Here is a 9644-nt window from a genome sequence, read left to right on the forward strand (position 1 = left end):
TAACATAGAGGATTTTGTACTTCTGTACACCATAGACAGAAATGTGAAAATACACAACCAATAGGGAACATAGTTCATTTGTTACTGAAAATGCAATATCAGAAGCTAACACCACAATGTCACACCAGCATGACTGCCCAAATGTGAGGGAAGCCAGCAAGAAACCAATGGACATAGGAAATGGAAGAGAAAAAGCCAATGAACGTTCAACCCCACGTGAAGAAGGAAGCTGGAAGTGGAGAGGCAGCCCTTGCCAGGAAAGACCACTGCAATCAGTTTTCACTCATACATACAAATAACATTATAGTGGATTATAGGTATATGTATTAAGAAAGAGGAAAAAAGAGAGGGCAAGTGCCTCAGACACATACACACTAATGTTCTTGAAGACATCATTCTTTGAGTTAAAATGGGAGTCTGGGTAATTGCCCATCAGTGAATAAAGGACTAATAAATTATGGATGGATGGATGAGAGCTTCAGTGGGATTAAACTTTTAAAATGGTACCATTCTAATACTAACAACAATAACATTAGATTGAGAGAAGTCAGACACAAATATTTGGTTTCCATTATATTAATTATGAAGAATACTCAACATCTTTTAAAGTTTAGCAGAGGTACAAAAAAAAGGAGAAAACAGAGTCACTGCTTAAAGTCTGAGAAATGAATTGTAATAAAGGTTAAAAATTACTGTTAGTGTGCATTAAACCAATAAAAATTAAATATGGTTAAAGTATAAATTTGTGTTGTTTTTTATTTACACACATTTATAAATAAGAAAATAGAGTTAAGATGACTGACAAGTAAGAAAAATGAAATATTTTTTCTCTAAACTATGTAGACAGTTACTTATTTTTTTCACAGCTCAGATTTTATCAAAGAAGAAAAGGAAAGGATCAGAAATATGATCTAAATTAACATGAATGTCCAAGAGATGTGTGATGGGGAACTTAGACCATGCTGTAATTGAATTCTTCTGGTATTATTTAAAACTATGTTACAATATAGAAAAGTTTGTGAATATATTGCTTTAGTGTATTTTCCTGTTGCTTTGTTATGATGTCCTAACAAAGGATAAAGAATTCATTCTGGCTTCCATCTCAGGTGTATTATCCACAATCCATCTTGGGGAAGAAATCAAGGCGGCAAGATGATGAGGCACCTGATCACATGACAACCACTGACTCAGTCAGTGTTTTTATTCCTGCACAAAGATCATGACAAAAAAGCAATTTGGGGAGGAAAGGGTTTATTCAGCTTACCCTTCCACTGAGATTACACTTCCACATTGCTATTCATCACCAAAAAAAATCAGAACTGGGACTTAAGCAGGTCAGGAAGCAGGAGCTGACGCAGAGGCCATGGAGGGACGTTACTTACTGGCTTGCTTCCCCTGGCTCGCTCAGCCTGCTTCTTATAAAACCCAAGACCACCAGCTCAGGGATGGTACCAACTGCAAGGAACCCTCCTCCCTTGATCACTAATTGAGAAAATGCCTTAAAGCTGGATCTCATGGAGGCATTTTCTCAAGGGAGGCTCCATTCACTGTGGTAACTTACATCAGCTTGTGCCAAGTTGACACATGAAAGCAGCCAGTACAACCACTATTAAAAAGTACATAGCAATGAATTCAGAAGTTGGGCTCTCCCTTTATCTGCTTTTTAGGGTGTGATTCCAGACAAGGAAGGAAGCTACTTACATTCCCATCTCAGTCCAGACACAACCAAGATGATAACTTGGTTAATATGCTCAGAATTGCTCCTCTTATGTGATTCAATAGGTTTTTTTCTCACAATGATAAGGGGCACTAACCATATATATGCATCTATATTTAAGGTACAACTCTACTGTTGTTCAGGTATGTATAGGAGGAACAAGCCAGGTCTCCACCAACATGCCCTTTTGGACAATGGAGAGAGCAGTCTGAGGATGAATTCAGCAACAGAAGAATTTAATTTAGGAAGAGAACTATTGGAGTATAATAGAGATGGCATTATTTGTCAGTGATGCAACCATCCTATTTGTGGTCCTAATAAAACAAATTTGAAGGGCTTTGCTCTATGTTGTCAGTTCACATGACTTCATAGACACTAGAAATATACCATGAACCATTTCTTAAAACTAACTGCTTTCTCATTCACATACTACTAATAAGAAGTGTTTCTCGGTATGAAATCATCACAGAAATATCTCCTAATACAATAAATGCATAATTTATTGAGCCACTACTGAAGACCTAAATTAATCTTTCAGAGGCCCCAAACTTTCATATTGCCGTGGAAACATACAAAGTAATTTTTCAAAAGGATCAGTGATTGTATTCCTTGATCATGCTGTAATACTTCCTCATGTGATCTTGTTATTTACCAAAAAAAAAATATAGTTTTACTTTGTTTGTATGGTAGGTTTGATTTGGTTTCTGTTTTAACAAAGTAATAACCTCAAAATTATCTCTTTTTGTTTTAAGGAAGAATTTAAAATTACAAAGGATACAATGACCCAGCCTTTCTCCAAAATACCAGTTAGGATGGTGCCTGGGTGATCTCCAGATAAATTTAATATTCCAACAAACATAATCAGTTGCCTATGCAAATAAATGAGAAATGAAAATTTGGACCAATGTTGATGTAATGCCTCAGGTATTAGCCTTTGTGTGATGGGTTTCTGATCATGTGATAACCTACCTTGAAATGAAGTCTTGTGTCATAGTTTGAATATGCTTTGTCCATGGAGTGGCACTATTTGTAAGGGTGGCTTTGTGTGACTCAGTGTGTCACTGTGAGCATGGGCTTTAAGGCTTTCATCCTAACTGCCTGGAAATCAGTATTCTTCTAGAAGCCTTCAGATGAAGATGTAAAACTCTCACCTCCTCCTGTACCATGCCTGCCTGGATGCGGCCATGTTCTTGCCTCGATGATACTGGACTGAATCTCTGAACTTGTAAGCCAGCCACAATTAAATGTCCTTCATAAGACTTGCCTTGGTCATGATGTCTCTTCCCAGCAGTAAAATTTTAAGACAGAAGTTGGTATCAGGAGTGGGGTATTGCTGTGATCATGCTTTTGTTTGGGGGAATGTGGATTTTTGGAATTTGAAAAGCAGCAGAAAGATTTAAGTTCAGCTTAATTGGCTATCATAGTAAGAATTTGGAAGACTTTGATTTTGAGTATGATTTGAACTGTGCAGACATGGCTCAGGAAGTTTCAGTGAAGAAGAGTTCCAGAATGTGAACTAGAGACTGTTTTGTAGTATTTTGGTTAAGAATGTGGCTGCATTTTGCTCTTGTCTGAAGAGTCTACCTGAGTCTAAAGTAAAGAGATTTATATTAATTGCATTGATAAAGGTAGTCTCAAAAAGGCCCAGCAGAGATTCGTTCTCTGGTTAAGTCTCATGAAGAGTGTTTTGAACAAGTGTAGAAAGCTTAGAAAGGAAAAATATAAGTATATGGTCAAGTATTAAAGAGGCACAAGAAAGTGAAATGGAGCTCAGTTCTATATTCTAGAAGATAACAGATTAAGGAACTTTGGGGCAAGATCTGACCCAGCTAAGTTTAGATCCAGGTGTGGATACACATCTTTAATCCCAGGAGACAGATGTGCAGATCTCTGAGTTCAAGATCAATCTACAAAGCAAGATCCAGGACAGCCAAACTTAGGCAGTGAAGTAGTTGGAAGAAAGAAAGCTGTGATAATGTAATAGGACAAGGGCCATTTTCCAGCTCCTAAAAGCAGCTGAAGTGGGCAGCTTCACCCACGTGGCTCTGGCTTTAGAGTCCAGAATAGAAAGGACTACTGGGACAATTGATGCTGGCTAGCTGGAGCTAAGGAATTAGCAGTGATTAAGAAGAGACAAGCACCACTGAGGTAAAATATTCTGGGAAGTGTTTTCTGAAAACAAAGATCTTGTGTTCCAGATATGACTAAGGTCGTCTCTCAGGCTGCAGCTGTACTTGGTAATGTAAGAGTCACCCAGGTGATACTGTTACGAAGGTGTGAAGGCATCATGAAGAGCAGCTGAAACTTGGCACTGTGAGAGGCCATGGAAGGCCATGGTGAAGATCCAGCCTCATTTGCAGTGGACAACCCAGGACTAAGGTGTCATGCAAAAGGTTTAAGGCTTGGCACTATGAAGAGAGCCTATGAGAGACTATTGGTGAAAACTAGTTGCCGTGGAGGAACCCTGTGAATTGGAAATGCCAGTGGCACGGAAAGATCACCAAAACAGCAGCACCAGTGGAGTGGATCACCCTTAGCGTAGTGTGTTACAGAGGGCAGGGCTAGAGAGGAGATGCTAGCTCTTTGTGGAAGCCCAGAAGATCATGTGTGGATTCTAGAGATTAAAACCAGAAGCTGTAACACTGAAGTTGCCTGGGCGGCCCCAAGATTTTTGAGATGCCATAGCCATAGGATCTCTCATGAGGAAAGCTGCTAACAAGGAATGGAAACAGCCCAGGACAAAGATCCTTATTTCAGTCAACAAAGATGTTGGAGAACTGAAGACCTCTTTGACATCAGACATGGAGATTCAGGGTTTGGAGGTTGCCCAGCTGGTTTCCTGTATTTCTTTGGAGATTATAAATATGTAATTGGATGAATTTTAGAAGAGACCTTGAACTTTGGACTTTAAAGTTGGAATAAATTTATTTTTATTATGCTATATTTAGGTATGACCCCCTTAGACTTATATGTTTGAACAAGCCTATAGGGGCTGCGGAGTCAAATGTCATGGTTTGAATATGCTTGGAAGTGACACTATTTGGAAGTGTAGCCTTGTTAGAATAGGTATGTTGCAGTGAGTGTGGGCTTTAAGACCCTCATTCTAGCTGCTGGGAAGTCAGTATTCTGCTAGCAGCCTTGAGATAAAGATGTAGAACTCTCAGCTCCTCCTGTACCATGCCTGCCTGGATGCTGCCATGTTATTGCCTTGATGATACTGGACTGAATCTCTGAACCTCTAAGCCAGCCTCAAATATATGTCCTTTACAATACTTGCCTTGGTCATTGTCTGTTCAAAGCAGTAAAACCCTAAGACAGGATGGCAATGTTGATTTAATTATGCGCGCGTGCGTGCGTGTGTGCGTGTGTGTGTGTGTGTGTGTGTGCGCATATATATGTATATATATGTATATATATTACACACATATGTGTATGTATAATATAATTATATACATATATTTATATAATATATATGGTGATATATATATATATATCTCACATGCAATGAAGAAATACATGATGTAAACTGAAGTGGAAGTTTCTGGATATGTCAGGTGGTACAGACATGGTGTTTTGCTGATATAGACTCTCATGGTGAGGCCAATTCATCTGTTGTTTTGCTGAGGTAATATTTGGAGAAAGTATAATTAGGATTCAAAGTATAGTGTGCTTGCATAGCTAGCTTTCTCATGGCCCCCTCTTCACTTATTTTTACTTCTTTAAGAGAAGCATGGCAGAAAACTTCTCTTGTTTTTCCACTGATCCAGGTCACTCCCACTGCCTGCTGCCAAGTCCAAAGGCCTGGTGTTTTTTTGTGAATAGTGCCACTTCTGCTGATTAGTGTTTGCTGTCATGACACTACGTAATTGGACTACTGTTATCCTGATGAATGGAGATTCTAATTGCTCCCAAACAACTACTTCTAAACAGGTCTACATTCCCTTTTCCTATTTACCATCCTTTCTCCCCTACCTTTGTATGGTGGGCTAGAAGGAGGGTTGAAGCATTTCCGAACACGTATTAAAAGTAGGTTAAAAAAACTCTAAGCCTATAGTAAACTTCCTTCATTCTAGATTAGTTGTATAAATGGTGATTGTCCCTATGGGCTTGGGTGCTTGAACTCTTGGCATCAATGTCTGGAAGGTGGTGTAGACTTGCTAGAAGATGTACCTCACCAAGGGCTGGATTTGAGAAGAAAATCATTGCTACTTCTCTTGCATGCTTTGTGTTTGTAGTTGAGTATGCGATATCTCAGCTTCCAGCTACTATTCCCATGCCTGCCACACTATTATAGATTCTGATTCTAGAGCTGCAAGTTCAAATAAACTTAAGTTGCCTTTAGTCATGTTGAATTTTGCGTGACAACAATAATAAACATGAAGAATGTAAACCTTCATCCTGACAATAGAATATTCAAGCAACTGTTTTCACAAAACATAAGCTTAGTTGGTCACAATACTACTTACCTACTGAAGAGATCCTTGGGGAACATGAAACTTCTATTCTCAAATAAAGCACTGTTTTCTTTTATCAAGAGCCATGTACCCAAATATACACCTCACTACTGTAGTTAGAGAACTGTTTAACCTACATATAAGCAAATAAAGACAATTTGATTCCACTTTAATATAAACAATTGATCCGTTAACCAAAAGTACTCATTAAATTGTAAATAGCTTCATAAAATATACAAAGAAGAATGGCAGTTTATATTCTGCAATACCACAAGCCTCTGAAAATAAAACCAGATATCAATGACAGGAATAATAAAAAACATGACTGAAATTGTATTTTGCAAAAATCTTTGAGATCAAATTCTTATCAGAGAGTGTATTTTAGCTGTGAGGATTTCATAAGAGACAATCCTAAGTTAAGTCTTTTAGGCCAATTTTAAGCTTCTGATACTAAATACTTTACTCCCTGGAACATGAAAATTTGCCGCCAAGAGTAGGAAAAATACTATATGACTAGAAGAACACATTGCACCCATTGTTCAATAATTGCTCAGGAAACATGCTGAGGCTGGGGACACCTGAGGAGTGAATGGGGACAGCAGAAGAAGACAGGTCAGCAGGATTGAAAGAACGTGAGAGAAGAGAATCAAACATACAATGGTAAGTTCCTCTTATTTCCTACTATTGGCAAGGCCAATGGTGAATAAAGCAAAAGAGTCCATGGCTCACCCTCACCACCACCCATGAACTTGCAAGGCCTGGAAGTACCTGAATTTATTCATTAGAAGTTGAATTTTTTTGGTCAAACCTCACTTATTCCACTGTACTGTCACAATGTAGTATTGGCCTTCTTCATTTAAGATCAAATTTTAAAGGTGGATCATTGAGGGGAATTTGTGGGAGAGTTTCCCTACCTTCGAAGAGTGCACTGTGCCAGGAATTACTCTATTAGAATAGTATTCAGAAACAGTGATAAACTTCTGAGTTTTCATTGCAAAATTATAAAGTGATAAAATAATCAGTTTCCATCAAATGAAAGGAACGTGATTATCAAAGAACCGAACCTTTGGGGCTAAATACAGAGCACAAAGCACATCCACAGTAAAGCTGAAATTTTATTACCATCAACATTTACATGCTTCACTTTAAATAAAATGTAGGCTCTAAAGCTATTGCTTGGGCATATAATATAACCATACAGGTGGTAAGGGTTTGTCAAGTAACGATGACTAAAAGTGTATATGTTATCTACACTTCGCTGTCTTGTTTAAACTACTTAAATTTGTGCCTACCCCTTATTTTATTTACAAAAGAGATAATTGTAGTTTAAATCAAAGTATAGTCTTGATAATTGTAGTTTAAATCATATAAATCACACATTATGAAACACTATTGGAAAAATGCTAGAAAAGTCACAGGCCCTAAAAAATAATCTATTACTATTATTTTCCACTCTGCTAAGTAGGTGTATTATCAAACCTATTCCTAATGACTTAGATGTATGTATCTCTCAACTTTCAGGAGAGAAGCTTCCTGAGACCAACTAGTCAGGGTTCATTAAAGAGAACAAAAGAAGAGAACGATCCTCCCTATGTACAACATATATGTCTCACCCACACAGTCCTAGAGTCTGACATTATTGTGAAGATGGAGTAGAAGGATTATAACTACCAGTAGTGGCAGATGACTACAAAGAAACTGTTTCCCAGACACAGAAAGATAGCCATACATGTGAATTCAGAGTAGTTATGAAAGCATAAACAAATCTTGCTCAAGCTTAATCCAGACACCCAGTCTAGCCAAGGAGCTCCTGAAAGAAAGCTAGTGCATTCCATAAGTCATCCACATTTAGTGAATGGCCACATATCCAAGGTATCATATATGATATTGGCATATATATATATAATACTTATGTAATAAATATCTAAATATATAATATACCATACATATATAATTTATATATAAATATAAATAAAATATACACAAATATATATTTATAAACTTATTTATAAATATACATAAATATATTTATATTATATATTTATATTTAAAGACTACATAGTTGATTGGGTAGGAAAATGGTGATGAATCTAGAAAGAGTTGTCGAGGAGATTAAATCAACATATACTAAAAAATTCTTAGAGAACTAATAATATGCAAAAATAACATTGTCATGAACTATTACATATGCAGTGCTCAGACACTGTTATTTGGTTTAATTTTATTTTGCTTACATATCATTGTAGAGAGCGTTAAGAAGCACCAGTGTGAAGAAATTAACAAATATCCGAGCAAGAACAAAACAATATGCCCTTCTTAAATCTCAGATCCTATCTACACAGCATCAATCAATGAAAATTTAACTCTTCATGTGATATCATTTTACACAAATTTAAAGAAAATATTTGAATTTCTCCTTTTATTGTCTTTGAAACATGAGATGATCTCCCATAGCTAGCATCTTTATTTATAATTATACACAAAGGAAATGTGTTTAAAATTACACTATAAAACCTCCTTGCACTTGCAGAATAGCTTGACAATTATCTTTGTTTCCCGAGAAGCATGATTACTCCCCAGTTGTTCATACTTTTAAAAAGATCATAGAGCCATGAAAAGCAGAGAACAACTTCAGTTATTGGATAAAGATAAAAGATTTCTCCTGGGTAAGATGAGTATTGAGTAGTGTTCTTGACTGTAATGATAGTATGTTTCAACTTAAAAAAATGACTCACAAGCGCTATGACTACTTTCTGTAATAAAACATAAAAAGACTAAGGATTTTTTTAATCTAGAAATTTGCAAATCAAATTAATGGAAAAATATTTTATAGCCAGTATTGCCCCTCCCACATAGAAAGTAAGGAAGTAAAGAGCCAATTCAAAAAGTTAACAAAACCTAGTTTGAACAGTTAAACATAAACATGACAAATCAGAACTTGAAGCCTTGCTTTAGAAAGTATTACTTTTTTATTGAAAAGTAAATGATCATTGTAATAATTGAAAAATTCAGAGAGTTAATAAGTCAACTTTAAAAGTGTACAACTCAATAAATGCATACTCAAATAATGGACATCACCACATACATTTTTCTATACTTGACTGTACATGGATGCAAATATATATATATGCTGATACTCTTACAAATTGTAAAAGAAGAAGACTTTTTCCATTGTATTTATAGTCTCCATTAAACTTATAGGTCTCATGCTAATAACATGTTTTTCAGTTATATTTTCTTGATATTGGGAACTATCCTTTGTAAGCATGTGGATAAAGCTTGATATTTGGGTTCTGGTTTCCTAGAGTTATATAGTAGGCAACAGACTCTAATGGGAATAGAGTGGTCATATAGTACTCAGGTGGCTGGATTTGGGCATCAAGCTTATACTCTTGTCATAGGAATGGGGAATTCTGAATCATCTCTAAGGCTTCTAGAGATATATAAGTTGACAAACAAAATAAATTAGCAAT

The sequence above is a fragment of the Rattus rattus genome, chromosome 2 (assembly GCF_011064425.1).
Source record: "Rattus rattus isolate New Zealand chromosome 2, Rrattus_CSIRO_v1, whole genome shotgun sequence".
Classification (NCBI taxonomy): domain Eukaryota; kingdom Metazoa; phylum Chordata; class Mammalia; order Rodentia; family Muridae; genus Rattus; species Rattus rattus.